At 46.3% G+C, this 15724-nt stretch overlaps 1 protein-coding gene across 2 annotated transcripts in view; it reads left to right on the forward strand.

The window, feature by feature from the left end:
- Positions 1–5006: 5006 nt before the first annotated feature.
- The window catches only part of LOC143967708 (ligand of Numb protein X 2-like), a 114938-nt gene continuing 104220 nt past the window's right edge, over positions 5007–15724 (forward strand). The window contains exon 1 of one of the 2 annotated variants that reach the window (XM_077474358.1): positions 5007–5114. The gene's annotated coding sequence lies outside the window, so the exon portion shown is untranslated. The remainder of the gene's footprint in view (positions 5115–15724) is intronic. The other variant, XM_077474367.1, reaches the window with a different exon arrangement.

Consider the following 15724-nt stretch of genomic DNA (forward strand, 5'->3'; position numbering starts at 1 on the left):
AGCATTCCAACGATGCGATGTCGTGGCTGAAGACTGCTACCATCTTCACCCATCTTGCTTTCGGGTTCATGGACTCCGGCTCTTTTACTGGCTGGATCCGCGATGGCATCACTCCCGCTCATATGTGTGGAAGCAGCCGGACACGGCACAGAGCTCTGAAGGAACAGCCTGGGTGGCCGTTCCTTCAGAGTGCATGGGCCAGTGATGTCACTGGCTGCATGTACAGTAAATATCTACTAAACGGTGCACATTTAGGAGATATTTACACTGCCTATAGGCATTCTTATTATAGGCTTACCTAGAGGTAAAATTTAATGATAGAACTTTACTTCTTATTTAATGTAGCAGTCTTCTCTCACCATGGATAAAAAGGAAGAGAAATGTAAAATATTTATATTTAGAATGATTTTAGCTACCGATGACGGCGTTTATCTATACTTTGAAATCTTTACCCAACCATCTCATTTACATTGCAGAATTATCGGGACATTCCATCAACATTCTTGGCAAAGCAAGTCACGGGAGATAGAAAGTAGCAAGGGAGTGCACACAGGACTGCATACAAGGGGTGGAGGTTCTGATCTTTGTCTTCAGGCATGTTTTGGGGGTTAATGCAGATTGTGTCCCCTGCTGGTGTCAGTAGGGCGCTGATTTCTGTGGAAATAGGGGGTTATTTACTAAAGGCAAACCCACTTTGCACTACAAGTGCATTTGGAAGTGCAGTCGTTGTAGATCTGAGGGGGACATGCAAGGAAAATAAAAAACAGCATTTTAGCTTGCACAGGATTGAATGATAAAATCAGCAGAGCTTCCCCTCAGATCTACAACACTCTACAGGGACTGCACTTACAAGTGCACTGCAAAGTGGATTTGCCTTTAGTAAATCAACCCCATACTGTATTTGTGGTTATGTCAGTATAGTGGCGACTGGTGCTGAAAATATTTTTTTTTTTTGGGGGGGGAGACGCAAACAAACTGAAAAATTCTGAAAAATAATCAATTGCAGCCACTGTGCCATCAAACGAGCCACTGTGCCATCAAATGCAGCCACTGTGCCATCAAATGCTCCCACTGTTCCATCAACTGCTCCCACTGTGCCATCAAACGCAGCCACTGTGCCAATTAAATGCTGCCAATGTGCTTGCTAGTGAAAAATCAGCAGAGAGAGACATTTCTTCACAGCGCATGCGCCGATGACATCATGCCCATTAAATGATGCCACTGTGCCCATGTGCCCATCAAATGCTGCCAGTGTGCCCATCAATTGCTGCCAGTGTGACCCCCCCCCCCGCCCCCTCGCCATCTGCCTGGCACTAACCCTGTCTTGGTGGGGCAGCAGCGGGTGACGGCGACGACCGGGGTCCTTCAAGCCAGTGTCTCCTGCTGTTCTCATCTCCCGATTCCCAACCTCTCCTCCTGATAGGCGTCCAATAGTGGCACCTGTCATTTCAGCCAGTCAGGTGACAGATAACAGCCTTGAGCACCTGATTGGCAGAGAGGCGGTTCAGTGTTAGGAAAGCGAATATTCGTTTGCTTCCCTAACAGCTGAGTGAACTGCGAGTGCCAAGCATGGCGGAAAGGATGAACGACCGCTCCAAAGTAATCCTCGAGGACTGAAGCTCTGTCTCCTATTGATGAGCACCAGGTGCTGACCATTACACACACACTGAGAAAACAAGCAGGACAAAACTCTGGATAGCCGCACACTGGAAAATGATGGGATTTCAAGTCTTTTTCCAGTGTGCGGCTATCCAGAGTTTTGTCCTGCTTGTTTTCTCAGTGCCAAGCATGGCGCTCACAGGTCATTGTTTTTGATGCCTATTAGAGCCTATGGCACTAATCAGGTGCTTCAAAAAACACCCCCGCCGCTGTAATTCAGGTGCCCAAAAAGGGGCCGAATGCCTGAATGGGGGGTGGTCGCGGCGGCCATGGATATATTCATGCAATCTATCCATAATGCACAATGGGGGTGGCAGGAGAGAAGGGGCGGCGCCCTTGCACTCTTGATGCACGGCCCGTCACTGTAACCAGCAGCATAATAATAACAATACCAGCCCACTCGGCTCTTTTGGAGCCTGGAGATCAAAGGAAGCCCCATTGAGCCTCATTTCCATGGGTGTTGCTGAGGCCCATACAGCATGAATGAGGGTTTTGATCAGGTGTCTGGAGCTCCATACAGGAAGCCTATGTTAGTTAGCGGAGTGAAGTGGCTATACAGATACACCCACACATCCGAGTTTTTACAGGCGTGAAGCTGTCTGCATTTGGGGGGCACGCACCCGCCCCAGCACGCTTTTCAAACTCAGATGTATGGGTGCATGGACCTTTGTTTGTTGTTTTGTTGTCAGAAAATTTGAGATTCAGATCTCAAATTTTGTGTGTCGGAAATTCCGATTGAAAATGTCCGATGGAGCCTACACACGGATGGAATTTCCCGACAAAAAAGCTCCCATCGAACATTTTCCATTGGAAAATCCGACCGTTTGTACGTGGCATTAGGCATGTACACTGGACGTTAAAATAACTTAAAAAAAATAAAAATAAAACAGCAGCAGTTTTGCAGTGAGTCTTTCAACGTTAGCGTTAGCGTTAGTTAGCGTTTTTCCGTGTTTTTTTTCTTTTTAAAAAAATGTTTCTTTTTTTTTTCTTTTTCAATGGATCAAAAACATAAAAAAAAAAACGCTGGGGAGCCACGATTTTTAAGCGTTTATCGCTCCTTATCAGCGTTAATGAGCGGTTGGTGTTTTTTGTGGTCAGAAAAACGACTCCTGAGCGCGATTTTGTGGCGTTCGGATAACAGCCCATAAACTCCACTGCTGATAGACATCTATCTGCCCTACAAGGACGTTGTTGTTCTAGGATCTGCCCTACAAGGACGTTGTTGTTCTAGGATCTGCCCTACAAGGACGTTGTTGTTCTAGGATCTGCCCTACAAGGACGTTGTTGTTCTAGGATCTGCCCTACAAGGACGTTGTTGTTCTAGGATCTGCCCTACAAGGACGTTGTTGTTCTAGGATCTGCCCTACAAGGACGTTGTTGTTCTAGGATCTGCCCTACAAGGACGTTGTTGTTCTAGGATCTGCCCTACAAGGACGTTGTTGTTCTAGGATCTGCCCTACAAGGACGTTGTTGTTCTAGGATCTGCCCTACAAGGACGTTGTTGTTCTAGGATCTGCCCTACGAGGACGTTGTTGTTCTAGGATCTGCCCTACGAGGACGTTGTTGTTCTAGGATCTGCCCTACGAGGACGTTGTTGTTCTAGGATCTGCCCTACAAGGATGTTGTTGTTCTAGGATCTGCCCTACAAGGACATTGTTGTTCTAGGATCTGCCCTACAAGGACATTGTTGTTCTAGGATCTGCCCTACAAGGACATTGTTGTTCTAGGATCTGCCCTACAAGGACATTGTTGTTCTAGGATCTGCCCTACAAGGACATTGTTGTTCTAGGATCTGCCCTACAAGGACATTGTTGTTCTAGGATCTGCCCTACAAGGACATTGTTGTTCTAGGATCTGCCCTACAAGGACATTGTTGTTCTAGGATCTGCCCTACAAGGACATTGTTGTTCTAGGATCTGCCCTACAAGGACGTTGTTCTAGGATCTGCCCTACAAGCACGTTGTTCTAGGATCTGCCCTACAAGGACATTGTTCTAGGATCTGCCCTACAAGGACATTGTTCTAGGATCTGCCCTACAAGGACATTGTTCTAGGATCTGCCCTACAAGGACGTTGTTCTAGGATCTGCACTACAAGGACGTTGTTCTAGGATCTGCCCTACAAGGACGTTGTTCTAGGATCTGCCCTACAAGGACGTTGTTCTAGGATCTGCCCTACAAGGACGTTGTTCTAGGATCTGCCCTACAAGGACGTTGTTCTAGGATCTGCCCTACAAGGACGTTGTTCTAGGATCTGCCCTACAAGGACGTTGTTCTAGGATCTGCCCTACATGGATGTTGTTCTAGGATCTGCCCTACAAGGACATTGTTCTAGGATCTGCCCTACATGGATGTTGTTCTTAGGCTCTATGCACATTGAAGCTCAAAAAAGCTTTTTCTGGACGCCAGATTGCTGGCAGAAAACGCTGGTTGAAAAACGTGCTTTTAACAGCGTTTTGTACTAGCGTTTATTAGCGTTTATGGGCGTTTTCAATAAAAATACACAGAGGACACTCCAAAAATCCCACAGTGCATTCCAAACTCCCACAATGCATTGAAAAAAATAGAATGCTGAACACTAATTAACACGCGTTAATGAGCGTTTATAAGCGTTTGTCGTTTTTTGACAGCGAAAAACGGCATTTTGAACGCGAATTTCTGGCATTCAGAAAAAAGCCCATAAACTCCACTGCTCATTAAAGCTAAAAAACGTCCATGTGTGCATGGACACATAGGCTAACATAGAGTGGAGTTTATGGGCTTTTAAAAAAAAAACACCCAAACTCCTATAAACTGCAGTTTATGAGCTCCAGTGTGCATGGAGCCTTATAGAGGGGAGACCTCCCTGCTGCCAGAATACACTGATCGGTGCTGCCGGCTATAGCCTGTGCCGCAGATTGAGCGGCCAAAAACCAGACAGGTCGATAGGTAATGAAGTCGATCTGTAGATTGATTTCTGTACAACCAGCCTGCCCATACATAGAAATCTGGTCGGTCCCTGCTGAACCAGACACATTTTGATCCTGTAGGGCGATTTTAGGGACTGATAATACCGTATATGTACTATTCTATAAATAGCTGTAATAATGAGCGGATTGGTGATCAGTGGAGTATCGCAGGGTACATGTCCCTGTATGATCCATCATCTGTGAGCGGAGGGGGGGGGGGGTGCTGCTGAGGAACCCCCACCGGGACCGGGAGTGAAGGAAGCACATCCGATGGTAACCATGAGGACACAATGATGGGTTGTTGTCATTATTGTGGCGCACGGAGGAGGCGATGTCATGTACACAGACCAATCACCGGTGTTGTCTTACCTGTCCGCCCCGCCCCCTCTGACTGCCCCGCCCCGCCCCTCTCTGACTCACTTCCCTCTCCACCCAGGTGAGGCGCCTCCGACGTTCCGGGCAGTGCCGTCCCCAGGTGAGCGCTTCTCCCCGGACACCCCGCACCCGCGGTAGGTACTCAGGACTTACCTTCCTGTGTCAGGTCAGGTCAGGTCAGGTCACTGACCTCTGGGCCGCCCCCATTGTGTACTGAGCGAGGACTGCTGGGACTTGTAGTTCCACAACCCCCCTGTAGGAGATTTGTTCTGCCTCTATGGGGGGAATGGTTAGTCTTAGCTAAAGGGGGGCGTGGTATTTGTATTAACCCCTTCTTACCTGGGTGGAGCTATACCAGTATGTCCAGCTGCACCTCTCACAGAGTCCTGTGTTGTTTGTGACGTCATCAGGAGGCCAGCTGTGTCTTTGGGGGTCCTACATTGGAGGGGGGGGGGGTGTCCTCAGTTTTCACCATCACATGCATGTACCTATTTAGATTGTAAGCTCTTGTGTTTTTATTGTATTGTAACTATACTGTCTCCCCATATATTGAAAACCACTGTGTGTAAAAGATCGGACGCTCCATTCACCCCTATGGAGCGGTGGATGTCGGCCGTGACGTGTCCACTGACGCCGCGCCGCTGTCCGATCGGATCCGCAAAATCCACATGGATGGCGGTCTTATTTTCCATCCGTCTGGCAGGACAGATCAGATGAAGAATGACAGGCGGTCTGTTCTTACCTGATTTCCCCATAGAGGAGAGCGGGACGGGGTCCGCCTCGGCTCTGCGCAGTGATTGGACGCGGACCTGTCATCCGCCTCAGCTCTGCGCAGTGATTGGACGCGGACCTGTCATCCGCCTGTTCAGTGGTGATCAACAGAACCATTCACCGCTCAGCGAGTGGATTGTGTCCAATGGGAGGCGCCTGTCTGTGTGACGGGGGGCCCGACGTATGTATTCTATATGTGCTTCGCTTTTTATCTGAAGTTTAGCTCTAAAGTCATTATTTGTTCTCTTTAATTATGTCCTGTAATATAGTATGAGAACTATTACAACTTTTATTTGCCGTAAATATTTGGGTAAATGATTAACTTTTATCTCATACCAGATACATACAACCAATTACCAATGTCCGAAAGCTTGTCCTTAACACAGAACTCAAGGCAAAACTTCTTTTTTTCTTCATATTGCATAGAGTAAAGCCAGGTATACACAGTGCCTTGCGAAAGTATTCGGCCCCCTTGAACTTTTCAACCTTTTGCCACTTTTCGGGCTTCAAACATAAAGATATAACATTTTTATTTTTTGTGAAGAATCACCAACAAGTGGGACACAATTGTGAAGTGGAAAGAAATCTATTGGATTTTTGAAACTTTTTTAACTAATAAAAAAATGAAAAGTGGGGCGTGCAAAATTATTCGGCCCCCTTGGGTTAATACTTTGTAGAGCCACCTTTTGCTGCGATTACAGCTGAAAGTCGCTTGGGGTATGTCTCTATCAGTTTTGCACATCGAGAGACTGAAATTCTTGCCCATTCTTCCTTGCAAAACAGCTCGAGCTCAGTGAGGTTGGATGGAGAGCGTTTGTGAACAGCAGTTTTCAGCTCTTTCCACAGATTCTCGATTGGATTCAGGTCTGGACTTTGACTTGGCCATTCTAACACCTGGATACGTTTATTTGTGAACCATTCCTTTGTAGATTTTGCTGTATGTTTGGGATCATTGTCTTGTTGGAAGATAAATCTAAAAGGTTTTCATCCAGAATGGTCCTGTATTTGGCTGCATCCATCTTCCCCTCAATTTTAACCATCTTCCCTGTCCCTGCTGAAGAAAAGCAGGCCCATACCATGATGCTGCCACCACCATGTGTGACAGTGGGGATGGTGTGTTGAGGGCGATGAGCTGTGTTGCTTTTACGCCAAACATATCGTTTTGCATTGTGGGCAAAAAGTTTGATTTTGGTTTCATCTGACCAGAGCACCTTCTTCCACATGTTTGGTGTGTCTCCCAGGTGGCTTGTGGCAAACGTTAGACGAGACTTTTTATGGATATCTTTGAGAAATGGCTTTCTTCTTGCCACTCTTCCATAAAGGCCAGATTTGTGCAGTGTACGACTGATTGTTGTCCTATGGACAGACTCTCCCACCTCAGCTGTAGTTCTCTGCAGTTCATCCAGAGTGATCATGGGCCTCTTGGCTGCATCTCTGATCAGTCTTCTCCTTGTCTGAGCTGAAAGTTTAGAGGGACGGCCAGGTCTTGGTAGATTTGCAGTGGTCTGATACTCCTTCCATTTCAAAATAATCGCTTGCACAGTGCTCCTTGGGATGTTTAAAGATTGGGAAATCTTTTTGTATCCAAATCCGGCTTTAAACTTCTCCACAACAGTATTACGGACCTGCCTGGTGTGTTCCTTGGTCTTCATGATGCTCTCTGCGCTTTCAACAGAACCCTGAGACTATCACAGAGCAGGTGCATTTATACAGAGACTTGATTACACACAGGTGGATTCTATTTATCACCATCAGTCATTTAGGACAACATTGGATCATTCAGAGATCCTCGCTGAACTTCTGGAGTGAGTTTGCTGCACTGAAAGTAGAGGGGCCGAATAATTTTGCACACACCACTTTTCAGTTTTTTATTTGCTAAAAAAGTTTAAAATATCCAATAGATTTCGTTCCACTTCACAATTGTGTCCCACTTGTTGGTGACTCTTCACAAAAAATTAAAATTTTATATCTTTGTTTGAAGCCTGAAATGTGACAAAGGGTTGAAAAGTTCAAGGGGGCCGAATACTTTCGCAAGGCACTGTACGTATTAAAGTATCTGGTCCTGGAGAACCAGACGATTCGTCTGTGTGTTCACGTCTGTTCAATAGACATCTGTCACTAGAGACCCCCCCCCCCCCTCCACTGTCACTATAGACCCCCCCTCCACTGTCACTAGAGACCCCCCCCCCCCCTCCACTGTCACTAGAGACCCCCCCCCCTCCTCCACTGTCACTAGAGACCCCCCCCCCCTCCTCCACTGTCACTAGAGACCCCCCCCCCCTCCTCCACTGTCACTAGAGACCCCCCCCCCTCCTCCACTGTCACTAGAGACCCCCCCCCCTCCTCCACTGTCACTAGAGACCCCCCCCCCTCCTCCACTGTCACTAGAGACCCCCCCCCCCTCCTCCACTGTCACTAGAGACCCCCCCCCCTCCTCCACTGTCACTAGAGACCCCCCCCCCCCCCTCCTCCACTGTCACTAGAGACCCCCCCCCTCCTCCACTGTCACTAGAGACCCCCCCCCTCCTCCACTGTCACTAGAGACCCCCCTCCTCCGCTGTCACTAGAGACCCCCCCCCTCCTCCACTGTCACTAGAGATCCCCCCCCCTCCTCCACTGTCACTAGAGATCCCCCCCCCTCCTCCACTGTCACTAGAGACCCCCCCCCTCCTCCACTGTCACTAGAGACCCCCCCCTCCTCCACTGTCACTAGAGACCCCCCCTCCTCCACTGTCACTAGAGACCCCCCCTCCTCCACTGTCACTAGAGACCCCCCCCTCCTCCACTGTCACTAGAGACCCCCCCCTCCTCCACTGTCACTAGAGACCCCCCCCCTCCTCCACTGTCACTAGAGACCCCCCCCCCCTCCTCCACTGTCACTAGAGACCCCCTCCCTCCTCCACTGTCACTAGAGACCCCCCCCCCCTCCTCCACTGTCACTAGAGACCCCCCCCTCCTCCACTGTCACTAGAGACCCCCCCCCTCCTCCACTGTCACTAGAGACCCCCCCCCTCCTCCACTGTCACTAGAGACCCCCCCCCTCCTCCACTGTCACTAGAGACCCCCCCCTCCTCCACTGTCACTAGAGACCCCCCCCCCTCCTCCACTGTCACTAGAGACCCCCCCCCCCTCCACTGTCACTAGAGACCCCCCCCCTCCACTGTCACTAGAGACCCCCCCTCCTCCACTGTCACTAGAGACCCCCCCCATCACTAGTGGTGACCCCCACTATCACAATACAATAGTGCAGGTGGGGAGATCCCAGCATTCATGCAGGCATATGTATTCCTGCCAAGACACCTTTCTTTTATGTCAGGAACACTTCTATATTACATTTTCCTGCATATATTTTATTGTTTCATCCTGGATACCCCGGAGCTAAACATGTTCTTCATTTCAAAATGGATATTGGCACCAGCAGTCCCTGCGCGCTCCTCATATTGTCTCCGCTGTAGTACTGTATGTACAACCAAAACGTTTTTAGTTTTGTATAAAATAGGAAATTGTTAGAACCACATCAGTTTTCTTTTCTGTTTTGTCATCTGTGTCTCATTGGGAAGATTTCCCTTCACGTTTCGTCCTTTATATCCCATGCATATGGATGGTTTGAAGATAAAAAAAAAAATGCAATCCTGTAAAATCCCAGCATTTTCCCCCTGCATGAGGAGCAGTAGGTGACCTGTACAGCTGGTCATAGAAGTGAATGGCTATTCACACTTATACTCGAATATACACCAATCAGCCATAACTTTATAACCACCCACCTAATATTGAGTAGGTCCCCACTTTGCTAACAAAACATAGTCTAAAAGAGTCTAGCTGATATGTACAACATTCAGCACAGTCATTTAAAAAAAAAAAGTGAAACACTTCCATGCTATATGCTTTTCAGCCTACCTTAACCACGAGTGGCTGCTGTAGGCAAAGCTACATACCCATATGTCCCTGCCTACGTCCGGGTTTAGGGTGTGTGCACGTGTGCCCCCCAGGATGCCAGGTCATGGGTAGAAAGAGAAGAATTAAGTGCTCACCGCTTAAGTATAAGGTTTAATTTTTGTGTTCAAACACAAACTACTCACATAAAGATGATAAAAACACAGCATGTAAAGCCGACAATCGTGTTAGTTCCATAGGGCAGCAGCGGGTGGCGTCATGCGTAGCTCCTCCCCCGTACGCGTTATGTTTAATCAGAACTTTGATGTCATCGGACTCCTCCCCCTCTTCCCTTCATTAGCAGACGGAGGCACTTGGGGAAGGGGTGAGGAGTCCAGTGTCGTCGATGTCCGTGATGTCACCGGATCTCCGACGGAACTCCCGGAAGCCGGCGGAGAGGTGAGTACCAATCAAAAGAATTTTGATCGATGAAAAAAAAATATTAATCGATTAATGGAGGAATTAATCTTTAATTTCCACAGCCCTAAACCTTCATTTTAGGAGGGAAGTTTCAGGAAAAAAATCTTAACTTTTTTAAATGAAGAACTTTGAAGCAAAATAAGGGTCAGTGCCCATAAATGCAGCCTCACCATTGTCCATTAATGCAGCTTGATCATTGCCCATCAATGCCCACCTGCAGCCTCACAATTGCCCATCATTGCAGCTTGATCAATGCCCATATGCAGCCTCTCCTTTTGCCATAAATGCAGCCTGATCAATGCCCATCTGCAGCCTCACCTTAGATTACTGCTGCCTCGGATGGGGCGGGACGAGTGCCACCAGATTACATACAGCGCAAATCTGTTTACCCACCAGCCTCTTTAATACAAAGTTCTACAATAGACAGAACACTGGTCCAATGCCGGCCCAGGAGACGGGACTTCCTATTACAGAGGCCGCTGAGTAAACAGGAGATTCTCGCTGTATGTAATCTGACGGCTCTTGTCCTGTTCCCTCCTAGGCAGCCTAAATTGCAGTATTGGCATATAACGCGCACACACTATTTGCACCCGATTTTCAGGGTGAAAAAGTGAGTGTTATACGCCAATAAATACAGTATATGTGTGTTGGAGATCTATCTATCTATATCTCTCTTTCACAAAAAAGAAAAAAACAGTGGTGATCAAATGCCATCAAAGGAAAGCTTTATTTGTGTAAAAATAAAAAAAAATAAAAAAGTATATAAATAGCCTGGTCATGAAGAGGTAAAATTTTCTGGAGCTTAAGTGGTTTACCCGCTTAAAGTGGTGTTGCCACCAAAAAATTAAAAGCTGCTTTAAAATTCGTAAAAAATAAAAATAAAAAATAATTTGCTAAAAAAAATAAAAAATTTTACTCGCCTCTAAATACCTGTTGCTAGGGGGTCCCTTGTAGTCTGCCTTCTTCATTGCCCGGGCTGGTGACATCACTTCCCCTCGCGCCGCACATTCACCTGGGACCTGTCACGTGTCCCAGGTGACTGTACGACGTATCATGACGCCCTGCACCGCTCGCGCATGCGCAGTGGGCGCCCGGCTGTGAAGCCACAGCCGGGTGCCCACAGTACGCATGACGGCGGTGCGAGCGGAGCGGGGAACGAGGGGGGGCTTCGTTCCCCCGCATAGCTGGACCCTGGGGTAGGTAGGTGTCCGATTATTAAAAGCCAGCAGCTGCAGTATTTGTAGCTGCTGACTTTTTTTTTTTTTTTTTTTTTTTTTAGGGGGTACCCCACTTTAAGGAATGAGCCTAATTTTTAGACTCTGTGTCGGTTCTCTATAGAAGTCAATGCAAGTTGTACAGGAACCTTTTTCTAAGTCGGAGCGACTAGAAAATTACTTAGAATATATATATAAAATATATCATTTTTTTTTCTAACACCGTAGAGAATAAAATGGCGGTTGTTACAATACTTTATGTCACACTGTATTTGCGCAGTGGTCTTACAAGCGCACTTTTTTTGGAAAAAATAAAAAATACACTTTTGTTGAATTAAATAAGACGACAGTAAAGTTAGCCCAATTATTTTTTTATTTTATTTTTTTACATTGTGAAAGATAATTGTTACACTGAGTAAATTGATACTCAACATGTCACGCTTCAAAATTACACCCGCTCGTGGAATGGCGACAAACTTTTACCCTTAAAAATCTCCATAGGCGACGTTTAAAAATTTCTACAGGTTACCAAGGAGTTCTAGGGCTAGGATTATTTCTCTCACTCTAACGATCGCAGCGATACCTCCACATGTGTGGTTTGAACACCGTTTTCATATGCGGACGCTACTCGCATTTTTTTTCCTTATTTGTTACTTTTTTTTATTTTGACACTGTCCTTTTAAGTAAGAAAAAAAAAAAATGGGTCACTTTTATTCCTATTACAATGAATGTAAACATCCCTTGTAATAGCAAAAAAAAAGCATGACAGGACCTCTTAAATATGAAATCTGGGGTCAAAAAGACTATTTTTCTTCTATTTACACTAAAATGCAATTAAAAAAAAAAATCTCCTTTTTTAAGAGCATTGGGCGGAAGTGGCGTTTGACGTCGCTTCTGCCCTCCAATGCTATGGAGCCAAGTGGGGGGCCATCTTCCCCTCACTCAGCATTCAGGCAGTGAGGGTAGTGGACGTGATCGTCTCCGCCGCTATCGCTAAGCGGCGGAGGCGACCGGAGCGCAGCGGGAAGGGCCCCTCTTCCACCACGATAAAAGTGACGGGCAAATCTGAGGCAATTTTTATCCTAAAGAGAAACAAACGCAGTTCCTTTAAAAAACCAGGGTTATGGTAGCTAGCTGCTGCCATAACAATGGTATTTAGGGTGAAGTGGCAATTTGCGTGAAGTGGTTCTAAACCCTATCATTGATTTATTTTTCTTAATGAAAAACGTCCTCCTCTTCTGGTGTCCCCTGCTGGCGCTCTCTGCTACTTTCTCTCTGAGTGCCTCATGGCAAGCGTCTGCTATGGGGGAACTTGTGTTAAGGCCCGTACACACGATACGAAAATCGGAAGTAACGTTTTGTCTGAACGATCTGCCGGTTTTCAGATCGTTGGTATGGAGCTTTCAACAGCCGCTTCTGATTTTTCGTACGACAAAAGCTGCAGACTATAACATTTTTATCGTATGTGAACACAGTTTCCAATTTTCGTTTAATATGGTTTTCGTCCGGGGAGAAAAAAAAGACTACGCATGCGCAGAAACCAAAGATCGCTTACAAAACAATTCAACACATGATATCACTTCTGAAGTTGAATTCTGTCATGCGAGAATTTTCATATGGTGAGTAAACTCTTCACTTTCGACATAAGACTAGCATGCAACAAAAACCAGTTGAACGTGCGTCCGAAAATCTGATCGTGCGTACGAGGCTTAAGCGTGCTTCCAAGCCAGGCTGTGTGCCTCAATAGACACACAAAGCTCGGCTCAGCCCTGCTTCCTCCTTACAAGATTTGACTGATCGCAGCAAGAGCCAATGGCTCCCAATGCAGTCAGCAAAACCTTTGAGACTAGGAAAAGGGGAGAAGAGCTGCTTCAGACAGGACAGTGCTGGATCGAGAATGGACTCGGGTAAGTCCCCTAGTCACACGTGAGGCCTGGCTGTTGGTTTTCTGCACTATGGGCATTTGGATATAAACTGATTTGTGTTAATTCACACCTGGCCACCACCTTTTTTTAAATATAGTTTTGGATAGAGTGGAGATGGATTAGGACACCGGTCAGTTTTTATTGCGGTCTGTGCCCCCATTAGGGAGATGCAGCCTCTCTTTGTCCTGTTTACCATTATCATTGAAAGTAAAAGAAAATACCACATTTTGGGTTGTCCCCAGAAAAGTAATAGAGGGGAAATCTTCCAATGGGGATGCTTGTTCCGGTAACCTGGGATTCCCTTAGGTTGCAGGGATTTCTCCTTACTTCCTGTTTTGACTTTGGAACATAAAGTGAAGGTAAATCTCACACTGTGGCAGAGGGCAAAAATAAAACTTTATAGGGTTTTAACCCACCCTTACTCCTAAATAAGATTAGGGGGGGGGGGGGTTTACCTATAGTTCTACTTTAAAGAACTTCATAGAATAGTCGGTGAATATTTGGCAATCGTCAATAAACAGTCTGGTCGGAAGTGTGGTTAGTAACAATCAACCTCCACCCCATACCTGTATCTCAGAGATGTACTAAGTGTTTTTATTTTTGTTGCAGGGTTTGTTTTGTTGCCCCCTCCCGAGCAACATGTACTCACCTTCTCTTTGCTCCCCTTCTGCTCTGGTCGGCCACGGGTAGCAAGGAGAGAAGGCCATGTCATGTGCCAATTCTAAGTTGCTGTTGGAGCTTACACATGGTTGATGACTTTCCTACCTGACTGCATTAGTTTTAATTTTTCAGGCAATTAGTAAATTAAGAACAGAACATCCTTGGTATTTCAAAAATGCCATGTCCTTGTTACTGCCTGTTAGCTAAAATGCAAGAAAAAACATTGTATCTTCTGTACATTGTATCTTCTGTGGACTACTGATCCCCTCACACTTGTATAATAGAGATGATCAGGCACACAGGTTTACAGTATAGCCCGTGTTACAACTATGGCTCCCTCCGTAGCTACAGGAACATGAAATGTCAGTCACAGGATTACAAGGTGAAAATAAAGGGAAAAGAGCCTGGAAAAAAAGAAAGAGAAAACTAATGCAGACATCTCATCCAAGGACTAAAAGGCTGCAATGTTAAAAATGTTGCTTTTGGGTTTAGCTACACCTTAAAGCAAACCTGTTGTTTTGCACTGCATGGACAGAAATATGAGTGCTGCATGGTTGGCTTGTTTTGTAGGTGTTGGATGTTTGCATATCGAGTGCCCCTGATACTTCAGTGGTTGCATGCTTTTTTGGATAAGAAATAAGTGAAGCAAGGACAAAAGTAACCCCCTGCCCCAGAACTCCCATTGTCTCTTCAAAAGTAAATTCGCCATAGCAGCTCCAGTGATTCCTCCTACAGGTTCCTTTTTAAAAGATTACAAACCAGTATCCAAGGTCTGTCAGAAAGTATCCAGCCATGTAATATGAAAAGTAGCGACATTTATTGAAGACGATACAAGGTGCAAGAAACATTCTACGTAGGACAATAAGGCCTCAGCCTCATTCAAAGTAGGTACCTTGGGACTTCATACAGTTCTCCCTTCATCTCTTCCACAAGATCCTGTGCCAAAATCTCGGAGACAGACTTTTTTGGAATCCCCAGATCAGCTCCTAGTTTTCGCACTATAATGCCGCGTACACACGATCGGAATTCCGGCCAGAAAAAGATCGATGGGAGCTTTTCATCGGAAAATGTGACCGTGTGTATGCTCCATCGGAATTTAGCTGTCCGAATTTCCGCCAGCCAAAAATTGATAGCATGTTCTCAATTTTCCCGATGGAAAAACTTTCTATCGGTAATTCCGATCGTGTGTATGCAATTCCGACACGCCAAAAATCACGCATGCTCAGATTCAACTACGAGACAGAAGCTATTGGCTACTGGCTATTGAGCTTCCTTTTTCTAGTCACGTCATACGTGTTGTACGTCACCACGTTCTAAACTACCGGAATTTGATGTGACTGTGTGTAGGCAAGACAGCTTGAGCTGAATTCTGTCGGAATTCCGTCAGGAAAACCATCAGAGCTTTTTCCGAGCCGAATTCTGTTGGAATTCTTTTGGGAAAACCATCAGAGCTTTTTCCGACGAGAATTCCGATCATATGTACGCGGCATTAGTCGCTGATCCTTATTGATTGCAGCCCATACACATTGAACATTCTCGGGTGTTTTGCTTGTTGCAGGCATTCCAGAACATGGATCACTTACAACAGGTTCTCAACCAATTTTAAGGCTGGGTTTACACTATATCCAATTCGCATAGCAGGAGATTGTGACCGGCTCTCTATGGAGCTGGTTCATAACGCTGCAGCGGCTCCGGTGTGAATTGCACAGGCTTCCTGTGCGTCTTTTGGTCTGTTTCAAGTCCGAATTCAGCCAAAACATGGGGCTGAAATCGGACCTGAAACAGTGAATGGAGACGCACCAGACTCCTGCTGTGAGCAGG

Source organism: Lithobates pipiens, unplaced genomic scaffold (assembly GCF_037356315.1).
Source record: "Lithobates pipiens isolate NorthernLeopardFrog02 unplaced genomic scaffold, aLitPip1_a1.2 Scaffold_1, whole genome shotgun sequence".
NCBI classification, from domain to species: Eukaryota; Metazoa; Chordata; class Amphibia; order Anura; family Ranidae; genus Lithobates; species Lithobates pipiens.